The sequence below is a fragment of the Lithobates pipiens genome, unplaced genomic scaffold (genome assembly GCF_037356315.1).
Source record: "Lithobates pipiens isolate NorthernLeopardFrog02 unplaced genomic scaffold, aLitPip1_a1.2 Scaffold_37, whole genome shotgun sequence".
Lineage (NCBI taxonomy): Eukaryota > Metazoa > Chordata > Amphibia > Anura > Ranidae > Lithobates > Lithobates pipiens.
The window spans coordinates 11,240,496-11,252,846 of NW_027507825.1; the positions used below are offsets into that span (position 1 = coordinate 11,240,496).

General features: G+C 43.7%; 1 pseudogene; it reads right to left on the bottom strand.

Annotated features, from left to right (window-relative positions):
• Positions 1-5,089: 5,089 nt before the first annotated feature.
• LOC143956525 (nascent polypeptide-associated complex subunit alpha pseudogene) lies at positions 5,090-5,843 on the bottom strand (annotated as a pseudogene).
• Positions 5,844-12,351: the final 6,508 nt, after the last annotated feature.

Sequence of the window (12,351 nt, forward strand, 5' to 3'; positions counted from 1 at the left end):
ACCTATCAGTGTCACCAATCAGTGCCCCGTCAACAGTGCTGACCATCAGTGTCACCTACGAGTGCTAATCAATGTCACCTACCAGTGCCCATAAGTGCCACCTCTCAATGCCACCAATCAGTGCCCATCAGTGCCATCTATCAGCAATGCCTATCAGTTCACATCAGTGGGACCCATCAGTGCCACCCATCAATCAATCTGTATTTTTTGCTAGAAAATGACTTAACCCCCCCCCCCCCCCCCCCAAACATTATATAATTTTTGTCACATAGTTCCATACTGGAAGTGATTTCTTGTCATTGCCTCCAGGTTACCATAGCCAGCGGACATAAGAGCAGCGGAAGGCGATGGGAGGGACATCCTCCTCTCACTGCTTGTAATAGCCTTTCTGTGGCTAGTTAGCCGCTCTGATTGCTATTACAAAACTGTACCGGGGTTTTGCCTGCTGCCTATTATCCAGGTAAAACCACTTGATGTGAAATGATGCACCAGGTACGTGATTTGGTGGTAAGTTGTTAAAATCCTCAGGAAGGCTGTTTCTGTTCTGTTGTCCTTTAGGCAAATTTGGAGGCGGAAGCTACAGCAAAACATCTTGGAGTGTCAACGTCATCCAGAAAATGTCAGTCCAGCTGGGCGAGAGACTCCAGAAGTGATACAGGCTCATTTAGCTAGGTTCATTTTTACATCTTTAACCACTTCAATACCAGGCACTTAAACCCCCCTCCTGCCCAGACCAATTTTGAGCTTTCAGCGCTTTGGCATTTTGAATGACAATTGCGCGGTCATGCTACACTGTACCCAAATGAAATTTTTATCATTTTTTTCCCACAGATAGAGCTTTCTTTTGGTGGTATTTGATCACCTCTATGGTTTTTATTTTTTGCGCTACAAATGAAAAAAATATATATATGTTTTTTTTGTTTCAGTTTAAAAACTTTGTAAATAAGTACATTTTCTCCTTCACTGATGGGCACTGATGGGGCTACACTGATGGGCACTGATAAGGCGGCACTGATGGGCACCAATGATGTGGCACCAATGAGGTGGCATTGATGGACACTGATAGGTGGCACTGATAGGTGGCACTGATAGGGGGCACTGACAGGGGGCACTGATGGGCGACACGGATGGGCACTGATAGGTGGCACAAATTGGCACTGATAGCTGGCACGGATTGGCATGGATAGGCGGCACAGATGGGCATGGATAGGCGGCACAGATGGGCATGTGTGGGCACTGATAGGCGGCACGGGTGGGCACTGATAGACGGCACAGGTGGGCACTGATAGGCGGCACAGGTGGGCACTCATAGGTGGCACAGGTGGGCACTCATAGGCGGCATTGTATTGTTATACTGTACTAATGGATGCCAATCAGTGCCAAACAATAATGCATGCCAATCAGTGATGCCCATTGTGGACACTGATTGGCATCCATTATGGGCACTGATTGGCATCCATTGTGGCACTGACTGGCATCTCTGGTGGTCTAGGGAGGATTACCTTTTGTTGGGCATCCCTGGTGGTCTGGTGGCATCCCTGGTGGTCCAGTGTGGGCATCCTCGGGGGGGGGGGCTGTGCTGATATTCAATCAGCACAGCCCCCCCTGTCAGAGGAGCAGCCGATCGGCTCTCCTCTACTCACGTCTGACAGACGCGAGTGAGGAAAAGCCGATCACCGGCTCTTCCCATTTACACTGTGATCAGCCGTGATTGGACAAGGCTGATCAAGTGGTAAAGAGTCTCCGTCGGAGACTCTTTACCGAGATCGTAGTTGCTGGGTGTCAGACTGACACCCCGCAACAACGATCGCCGCGATGCGCGCCCCGGGGGCGCGCAGCGGCTCATAATCCTGATCACGTCATATGACGTCCGATCAGGATTATGCAACCACTTTGCCACCGTCAATTGCTTATAGGGCGGGCGGCAAGTGGTTAAGTTTGGGCAGCGTATACAAAATGCCTATGGAGACATCTGCAAAGCAACAGGCTGGTTGGCGCAGTGCACCTGCCTCAGGCGCTACAGGGAAGATCCAGAGGCCTCGTATATCAATGGACTTCAATGGAATGACGGCCCAAGCTTCCAGTTGCATTGTAATAAAGTTTGATAGATTTTAGCCCTCCTTTTTAGCTCATTATTTATCATTAGTATGCTGCCATGTTGGCTTTAGGAAAACCCAAAATTTGATCAAAAACCTACCGTAATGTTCCTTTCCTGACACCAATCCATGGCAGCATACAAACCCTACCTTTTTTTTGATCATCTTATTTTTAGGAAGAATTGGGAAGGTTGCTCTAGCTTTCCTTTTGTATATTTAAACAGGTCCTGTGGGTGGATATAGATACAGTATCTCACAAAAGTGAGTACACCCCTCACATTTTTGTAAATATTTTCTATCTTTTCATGTGACAACACTGAAGAAATGACACTTGTCTACAATGTAAAGTAGTGAGTGTACAGATTGTATAACAGTGTAAATTTGCTGTCCCCTCAAAATATCTCAACACACAGCCATTAATGTCTAAACCGCTGGCAACAAAAGTGAGTGCACCCCTAAGTGAAAATGTATAAATTGGGCCCAAAGTGTCAATATATTGTGTGGCCACCATTATTTTCCAGCACTGCCTTAACCCTCTTGGGCATGGAGATCACCAGAGCTTCACAGGTTGTCACTGGAGTCCTCTTCTACTCCTCCATGATGACATCACAGAGCTGGTGGATGTTGGAGACCTTGTGCTCCTCCACCTTCTGTTTGAGGATGTCCCACAGATGCCCAATAGGGTTTAGATCTGGAGACATGCTTGGCCAGTCCATCATCTTTAACCTCAGCTTCCTTAGCAAGGCAGTGGTCATCTTGGAGATGTGTTTGGGGTCGTTATCATGTTGTTATACTGCTCTGCAGCCCAGTCTCTGAAGGGAGGGGATCATGCTCTGCTTCAGTATGTCACAGTACATGTTGGCATTCATGATTCTCTCAATGATCTGTAGCTCTCCAGTGCCGGCAGCACTCATGCAGCCCCAGACCATGACACTCCCACCACCATGCTTGACTGTAGGCAAGACACACTTGTCTTTATACTCCTCACCTGGTTGTCACCACACACGCTTCACACAATCTGAACAAAATACGTTTTTCTTGGTCTCATCAGACCACAGGACATGGTTCCAGTAATCCATGTCCTTAGTCTGCTTGTCTTCAGCAAACTGTCTGCGGGCTTTCTTGTGCATCACCTTTAGAAGAGGCTTCCTTCTTGAATGAGAGCCATGCAGACCAATTGGATGCAGTGTGCAGCATATGGTCTGAGCACTGACAGGCTGACCCCCCCCCCCCCCCCCCCACCCCTTCAACCTCTCCAGCAATGCTGGCAGGACTCATACATCTATTTCCCAAAGACAATCTCTGGATATGATGCTGAGCATGTGCACTCAACTTCTTTGGTCGACCATGGTGAGGCCTATTCTGAGTGGAACCTGTCCTGTTAAACCACTGTATGGTCTTGGCAATCTTCTTATAGCCTAGGCCATCTTTATGTAGAGCAACAATGCTTTTTTTCAGATCCTCAGAGAGTTCTTTACCATGAGGTGCCATATTGAACTTCCAGTGACCAGTATTAGAGAGTGAGAGCTATAACACCAAATTTAACACACCTGAGACCTTGTAAATATAATGATTCCCATGACACTGGGGAGGAAAAATTGCTAATTGGGCCCAATTTGGACATTTTCACTTAGGAGGGTACTCACTTTTGTTGCCAGCGGTTTAGACATTAATGGCTGTGTGTTGAGTTATTTTGAGGGGACAGGAAATTTACACTGTTATACAAGCTGTACACTCACTACTTTACATTGTAGACAAGTGTCATTTCTTCAGTGTTGTCACATGAAGAGATAGAATAAAATATTTACAAAAATGTAAGGGGTGTACTCACTTTTATGAGATACTGTATATACATGTATGCTGCCATTTTTTTTGGCGCCAGGAAAGGAAAATTACGGTAAGTGTTTGATACAATTTTCAGTGTTTTTTCATTTCGGATGAAGTAAGGGAATTTTATAACCTGTCAGTTATTTTTTATTTTGCTATCTTTGCCCCTTTGGGAGATTTCACCTTCACTTCCTGTCTCATAATGAAAACAGGAAGTGAGAAGAAATCTCTCTACAGTGAGGGCATCCCAGGGTCTCACCACAACTACTCCCCCCATTAGAATATTTCACCTCACATGATGCTACAGGAAGTCAGGGCTCAGAATACATTTTTATAAACACAGAGTTGCAGATTCAAAGCTGCCATGGACTAGGTAAGTGAGAGATGAGCACATTGGGGTGGCTTGGGCAGAAAATACACCCTTATGCCCTGTACACACGGTCGGACATTCCGATGACAAAATCCGTTCGATTTTTTCAGATGGATTTTGGCCCAAACTTGACTTGCATACACACAGTCGCACAAAGTTGTTGGAAAATCCGATTGTTCAGGACAAGGTGACGTAAAACACGTGCAATGGGACTATAAAGAGGTAGGTAGCCAATAGGTTTCGTCTCGTAATTTATTCTGAGCATGCGTGGTATGCGTGTGCGTCGGAATTGTCTACACACGATCGGAATTTAACCACTTGCAGACCGGACCATTTTGCTGGTCAAAGACCAGACCACTTTTTGCGATTCGGCACTGCGTCGCTTTAACTGACAATTGCGCGGTCGTGCGACGTGGCTCCCAAACAAAATTGACGTCCTCTTTTTCCCACAAATAGAGCTTTCTTTTGGTGGTATTTGATCACCCCTGCGGTTTTTATTTTTTGCGCTATAAACAAAAATAGAGCGACAATTTTGAAAAAAACGCATTATTTTTTACTTTTTGTTATAATAAATATCCCCCAAAAATATATAAAAAAACATTTTTTTCCCTCAGTTTAGGCCGATACGTATTCTTCTACATATTTTTGGTAAAAAAAATCGCAATAAGTGATCATTGATTGGTTTGCGCAAAAGTTATAGCGTTTACAAAATAGGGATTATAGTATATATTTTTTTTTTTTCACGAAGTCACCAATAAGCCACAAGTTTATTAAATCAATAGAAATAGTATAAATCTCAATTCTAGCTGCACCGACCCAAGAGCAAGACGAAAGGAGATCAGTCTGAGGCATCCTCACATCGTCAATTCCATGATAGCATTTACTATGTCATTGCTGTTGTTCTTCAAAGCGCGCACAGCCTTCGCTCTAGACACATTCGCCTGTGACATTACAAGCTCAATGTCCTTAACTTCTACTCCACTCTCATCAACCTCTTCCTCTTCGCTCTCCTCTTGTACTGTAGGAGTCTGTGTGTTTTCCTGTATGTTTGATACTGCTTCTCCCTGTACCTTGAATTTCTCGGCAGCAGCAAGCTGGGCTTGTTGTGAGAGATCTTCAATCTTAGCCTCTCCGAAAACAATGTAAGTGTCAGATGCTGGGCTCTTGTATACATCTGGTTTTGTAATGACAAATAAGATGTTTTTGGATTTTCGGATAGTGACTCTTGTGACCCCAGTAACCTGGCGAAGCCCCAGCTTTGACATAGCCTTCCTTGCTTTCTTTTCACTCCTGCTTTGTTTTGCTTTGCTGACAGGTTCCTCATCTATTTCTGCTGCTGCGGCAAGCTGTGCCTGTTGTGTGGAAGTTTGTGAGGAGTCCTGTTCCAACTCTGGAGGAGAATCATCGCTGTCTGACTCTGTTCCCGACCCCGTCTCAGCTTGTGGCTGGTGGAGTTCTTGTTCTGCAACTGGGACAGTTTCTGTGGCTTCACTGGGCATTTTGTGTGAGGAGTTCAGGTCCAAGATGGCTGAAGAAAGAACGCTCAGCCCCGACTGCTAGGGATTATAGTATTTTTATTAATAATTTTTTATTATTTTTTTTTTACTAGTAATGGCGGCGATCAGCGATTTTTATTGTGACTGCGACATTGTGGGGGACCCATCGGACATTTTTGACACATTTTTGGGACCATTGTCATTTATACAGTAATCAGTGCTATATAAATGCAGCGAATCCTGTGTAAATGACACTGGCAGTGAAAGGGTTAAGCAGTGGGTGGCAGTGTAGGGGTTAAGTGTTCCTAGGGGCGTGTTACTAACTGTGGGGGGGTTGGGCTTTCATTTAGTGAACACTGATCTCTGCTCCAATCACATGGAGCAGAGATCAGCGTCACTAGTTGCTAGGCAGAATGGAGAAATGTTGTTTACACAGCATTTCCTCCATTCGGCCGCTCCGTGAGACGATTGCGGGGATGCCCGCGGCGATCAAGTCCGCGGGTCCCGCGACCGGACTCACGGAGGTCACGACCAGCGCAGGAGCACGCCGCTGGCGGCGCGCTCCCGATGGCAGGGCGGCATTGAATATTGGACGTACCTGTACGCCAATATGCCTGCCCGTGCCATTCTGTCGACGTACATCGTCGTGCGCTGGTCGGGAAGTGGTTAAATGATCGGAGTTTGTTGTTGGAAAATGTTAGGTCCATCTTTCAAACATTGTGTGTTGGAAATTCCGACGGAAAAAAGTCAGATGGAGTCCACACAAGATCGGAATTTCCGACAACCCAATCCAATCGCACATTTTCCGTCGGAAAGTCCAACCGTGTGTACAGGGCATTACACTTACCCGAGCCCTTTTGATCCAGTGCTGTGCACTTCTTCAGCTCTTCTCTCCCCTCACTTCCTGGTCTCATTGGCTTTGCTGAGGGAAATTATATCATACATGACAGGAGTCTTCGGGAGAGAAGGAGGGGTTTCCTCAGCTAGGCTTGTCAAATTCGTTTCGTAACGAATCGAAATTCGGCCGAATTTTGCATCTTTCGGACATTCGGATGCATCCGAATGTCCGAATAAAAAAATAACGAATAACAACGAATACGAAAGAAATATAACGAATGAATTCAAATGAATTCGGTAATTCTTTAAAGATCTAATGAAACAAAAGGTCAGCTCAAAGTAAATCTTATAGTCCAATCAGCTAATTAATTTTGTGTCGGAGGATGGATTACTGGCAAAGTGCATTCCTGAGAACTGAGTGAGAAGGGTGTTGTATTGTATTGGAGCCGAGGAGAAGAGACGTTGTCATTGTGTGTGTTAAAAGATTCAATAAACAAACGACTTTCCAAACTACGAATCATTATCACGAATGTCTATACATACATAAATATCGAATTTCAATGAATACGAACAAATGAATTCGACACTCTACGAATAATAACGAATTATCCGAAAACGTAGTAACGTAACATAACGAATATAACAGAACAAAATTATGTATTATACGAAATTTTCCGTTGTGCACAAGTCTATCCTCAGCTAAGCACACCCTCCTGCCTGCATGCATAAGCTAAGGGCAGATGGATTCCATGAAGTAAATGCTATTTGAATAATCTGCCCTTATTTAAGATTGCCATGGCCAGAAATGCTGGAAGGGTATTTTTCTAATTGATTTCTCACCAAACTATAGCATTGAGATATGAATAGATGGAGTTTGCTTTGATGGTGCTCACATGCAGTGTAGTTCCACTTTAATATGACCAGGCACCAGAGACACTAAAAAGCTCAGCGGAAAAACATGCTTTTTAGATCTACAGAGAACACTCTCACAGCTTGCAGGTCTCCAGTAAGACCTGGACAGAGGATGGAGGGCTTCATCCCACCCAAGACTCTTTTAAGCCTTCATACTCGGGACCCTGATCCAGGAATACAAACCCCAGAAAACTTACATAGTTACATAGTTAGTAAGGTTGAATAAAGACACTGGTCCATCCAGTTCAACCTGAGTGAGTTTCTACAATTGTCCCTATCCCTGTACATCACACACTCATGTTGGTCCCTACCCTCAAGGAGCCCACAATCCAAGGTCCCCATTCATATACTAGGGCTAATTTTGAACAGAAGCCAATTTACCTACCTGCATGTCTTTGGATTGTGGGAGGAAACCAGAGTACCTGGAGGAAACCCACGCAGACACAGGGAGAACATGCAAACTCCAGGCAGGTAGTGTCGTGGTTGGGATTTGAACCAGCGACCCTTCTTACTGCTAGGTAAGAGTGCTACCCACTTCTCCCAGAAACTATACTCTGGAGTGACTCAAACTGTAACTTTGAGAATCATGTGTGTCTTTTGCCTATACTCGCAAGTGACCGGGCCTCACAGGGTCTTACTTACAAACAGGGCTTTTTTTTTTTCGCAGAGAATAGGTGCAGGAACTCAACCATGCCAGCCACACACAGATTCTTGCCAAATGGCATCAAATAGTAGCTCTTCCCTCTACATACAACCCCCTTCCTCCACTGCCCTCATCTCCCCCCCTCCTTAAAAGCTCCACCATCTGTCATATGTCTTACCTTTGTAGAAATATTAAGCTGGAACACCTATCTGGCTATAGTACCTCCCAGCATAATATACTATACTACAGTCACTTGCAGGGGACATCATGCAGTAGGAGCATCAACAACTTGTCACCAGGGAAAAAATGGAGACCACAGAGGGTGCTGCCTATCATGCACCCTCTCTTGCCCATGACTGCACTGAACCCTGGGTACCTGTTCTTATTCCCCCTTGTCTCTGCCCATCACTCAGTGGGATCTGCGCAGGAGATATGACCTGTGGTGGGAGCTACTGGGAGATAAGCTATCACTTCTAAATGCAGAATCTCAATGTTACCAAGTGATAGTGGTGAGCAGGGAGCAGAAGACCTGAGGCAGAGGTGGTGGAGCTGAGTTCCCCCTAGTTCCTGCTGAAAAAAAGCCCTGCTTACAAATGTTATAATTATTTATATTACAGTTCTAATATATCTAAATATCGAAATCTTTATATACAGTCACTGACCACTTTATTAGGTCCCCCCTTGCTAGTATCAGGTTGTACCCCCTTTTGTGCCTTCATTCTTCGTGCCATAGATTCAACAAGGTGTTGGAAACATTCCTCAATGGTTTTGCTCCATAGTGACATGATAACATCAGCCAGTTGCTGCAGATTTGTCAGCTGTACATCCATGATGCCAATCTCCTGTTCTACCGCTCTCCAAAGGTGCTCTATTGGATGAGATGTGGTGAGTGTGGAGGCCATTGGAGGACAGGGACCTCATTGTCCAGTGGTGAGATGATTGGAGGACAGGGACCTCATTGTCCAGTGGTGAGATGATTGGAGCTTTGTGACATGGTGCATTACCCTGCTGGAAGGAGCCATCAGAAGATGGGGACACTGTAGTCATAAAGGGATGGACATGGTCAGCAACAATACTCAGGTAGGCCGTGGTGTATAAAAAATGCTCAGTTGGTACTAAAGGGCCCAAAGTGTGCCAAGAAAATATCCCCCACACCAACCTGAACCGGTGATACAAGGCAGGATGGATACATGCTTTCATGTTTGACCCAACCATCTGAATATCTCAGCTGAAATCCAGACTTATCAGACCAGGAAAGGTTTTTCCCATCTTTTATTGTCCAATTTTGGTGATTGTGTGCGAATTGTAGACTCAGTTTTAGACATGTGCAAAACGAAAAAATTCATTTAGTTTCGTTTCGTTTCAATTTGTTAATTCATTAATTTCGTTTAGTTATATTTGTTAACTTCCTTAAATTCGTTTTCGGATTTCGTTTAGTTTTCTACCGAATTCGAAAAATCGGCCACATTCGAAAATATTTCAACCAAATTCGAAAATATTTCTACCGGATTCGAAATGATTTCAACATGATTCGACATTATTTCAACCGCATTCGAAAATATTTTGTGACTTTAGGGCCATGTATCTCGGGGTCACTTATAGTTAAAAACCCCAAATTTGGTATGCAAACACAATAATACTAGCACTCCAAATTTGGACATGTTGTAGTGCTAGTACTATTGTGTTTGCATGAGGTTTCTAGCTATAAGTGACCCCGAGATATGTGGCCCCAAAATCGGGTCGCAAAATGTCATTTTCTGCTCTAATAACTAATAACATTTTGCGACCCGATTTTGGGGCCACATATCTCGGGGTCACTTATAGTTAAAAACCCCAAATTTGGTATGCAAACACAATCGTACTAGCACTACAACATATCCAAATTTGAAGTGTCTAGCACCAAGTGACCCCGAGATACATGGCCCTAAAGTCGGGTCACAAAATATTTTCGAATGCGGTTGAAATAATGTCGAATCATGTTGAAATCATTTCGAATGCGGTTGAAATAATTTTGAATCATGTCGAATTTATTCAAATTCATTCGTTATATTTCTTTCGTATTTGTTGTAATTTGTTATTTTTTTATTCGGACATTCGGATGCATCCGAATGTCCAAATAAAAAAATAACAAATTACAAATTACAAGATGCAAAATTTGGCCGAATTTCGATTCGTTACGAAACGAATTGCACAAGCCTACTCAGTTTCCTGTTCTTAGCTGACAGGAGTGGCATCCGGTGTGGTCTTCTGCTGCTGTAGCTGTTTCAAGGTTCGATGTGTTGTGCATTCAGAGATGGTATCCTGCATACCTTAACCACTTCAGCCCCAGAAGGTTTTATCCCCTTCCTGACCAGAGCACTTTTTACAATTCAGCATTGTGTCGCTTTAACTGGTAATTGCGCGGTCATGCAATGCTGTGCCCTGTCTTTTTTTCCCCCACAAATAGAGCTTTCTTTTGGTGGTATTTGATCACCTCTGAGGTTTTTATTTTTTGTGCTATAAACAAAAAAAAGCGTCAAATTTGAAAAAAAGGCAATATTTTTAACTTTTTGCTATAATAAATATACCCAAAAATGTTTTTAAAAAACAAATTTCTTCATCAGTTTAGGCCAATCTGTATATGTATTTATGGTAAAAAAAATCGCAATAAGCGTATATTGATTGATTTGCGCAAAAGTTATAGCGTCTACAAACTATGGGAAAGATTTATAGCATTTTTTTTTTCTAGTAATGGCGGTGATCTGTAATTTTTAGTGGTATTGCAACATTGAGGCGGACAGATTGTACACATTTTTGGGACCATTGACATTTATACAGTGATCAGTGCTATAAAAATTTACTGTGTACATTATTATTACTATACAGCATTTATATAGCGCCAACAGTTTACGCAGCACTTTACAATATAAAAAGGAGATAATACAGTTAAAATACAATAAAATACAAGGGGATTAGGAGGGCACTGTTTAGAAGAGCTTACAATCTAATAGGGTAGGGTAGGTGGTACAAAAGGTTGTAACTGTGGGGAGTGAGATGATGGAAGTGGTAGAAGATTAGCTTAAGAGAGTAGCCGGACCGGTGGAGGTAGTGAGTTCCAGAGGATAGGAGAGGCTCTGGAGAAATCCTGGAGATGAGCATGGGAGGAGAAGAGAGCTTGAGAGTAGGAGGTCTTGAGAAGAGCAGAGACACTGGTGGGGAAGGGGTTAACACTAGGGGGCGATCAAGGGGTGTAATGTGTTCCCTCAGGGTGTTCTAACTGTATGGGGATAGGACTGAGTTGGAGAGGAGACATTTCGCTGTTCCTACATAGTAGGAACAAACGATATGTCTCCTCTCCTTTGACAGCACAGGGATTTATGTGTATTTACACACACAAATCCCTGTGCTGGCGCTCGTGTATGCAATTGCGTGTGGCCAGCGGCAATCGCGACCACCGGCCATGCACATTGGGCCCCCCACCGTGCAGCTAGGCATCTAGGCGTGGTGAGGATGACTTGCTGATATTTAGGCTGAGCATTAGAATGGGGGTTCCTTTAAGAGCTGCCAGAGGGTGTGTGTGCGGTGCCGGAGGGACGGGCACACCCCCCCCCTGACGGCTCTTAAAGGATCCACCATTCTGATGCTCGGCTTAAATATATCAGCAAGTCGTCCACACCAAGTCTAGTTGCCTAAATGCATTGAGTCAGTGCCATGTGATTGGCTGATTATCGATTTGTGTAACCAAGCAATGGAATGGGTGTACTTAATTAAGTGGCCAGTGAGTGTATATAGGCCTCTGTATTCCTTTGCACAAATATGAATGTTTGCAATTTGAAAAATATTCTTTGTCTGTAAAACAAATAATCGTAAAAAGCCATATTTCAGAATGGGGATGACAATCTATATATACAAACTCCCAGAGTAATCACAACCTACTTTCGGAAAGGCCGGCTTGCAGAGATTTATATTTTGGGTTGTTTTTTTTTGTCTCAGGATTACCAGAGATGAGAAATACAGTCAATGATACGCATAGAATGTGACTGCGGCCTCCCTCTGTGCTGTAAAATGCATAACTCATTTAACAATAAATAAAAAATATTGCGCTGAAATATTTCTCACGCATGTTTATCTTTTATTTCCTGACGGTGGCTAGAATTTTTTTTATTTCTTTTTTTGGATAACAAAATAGAA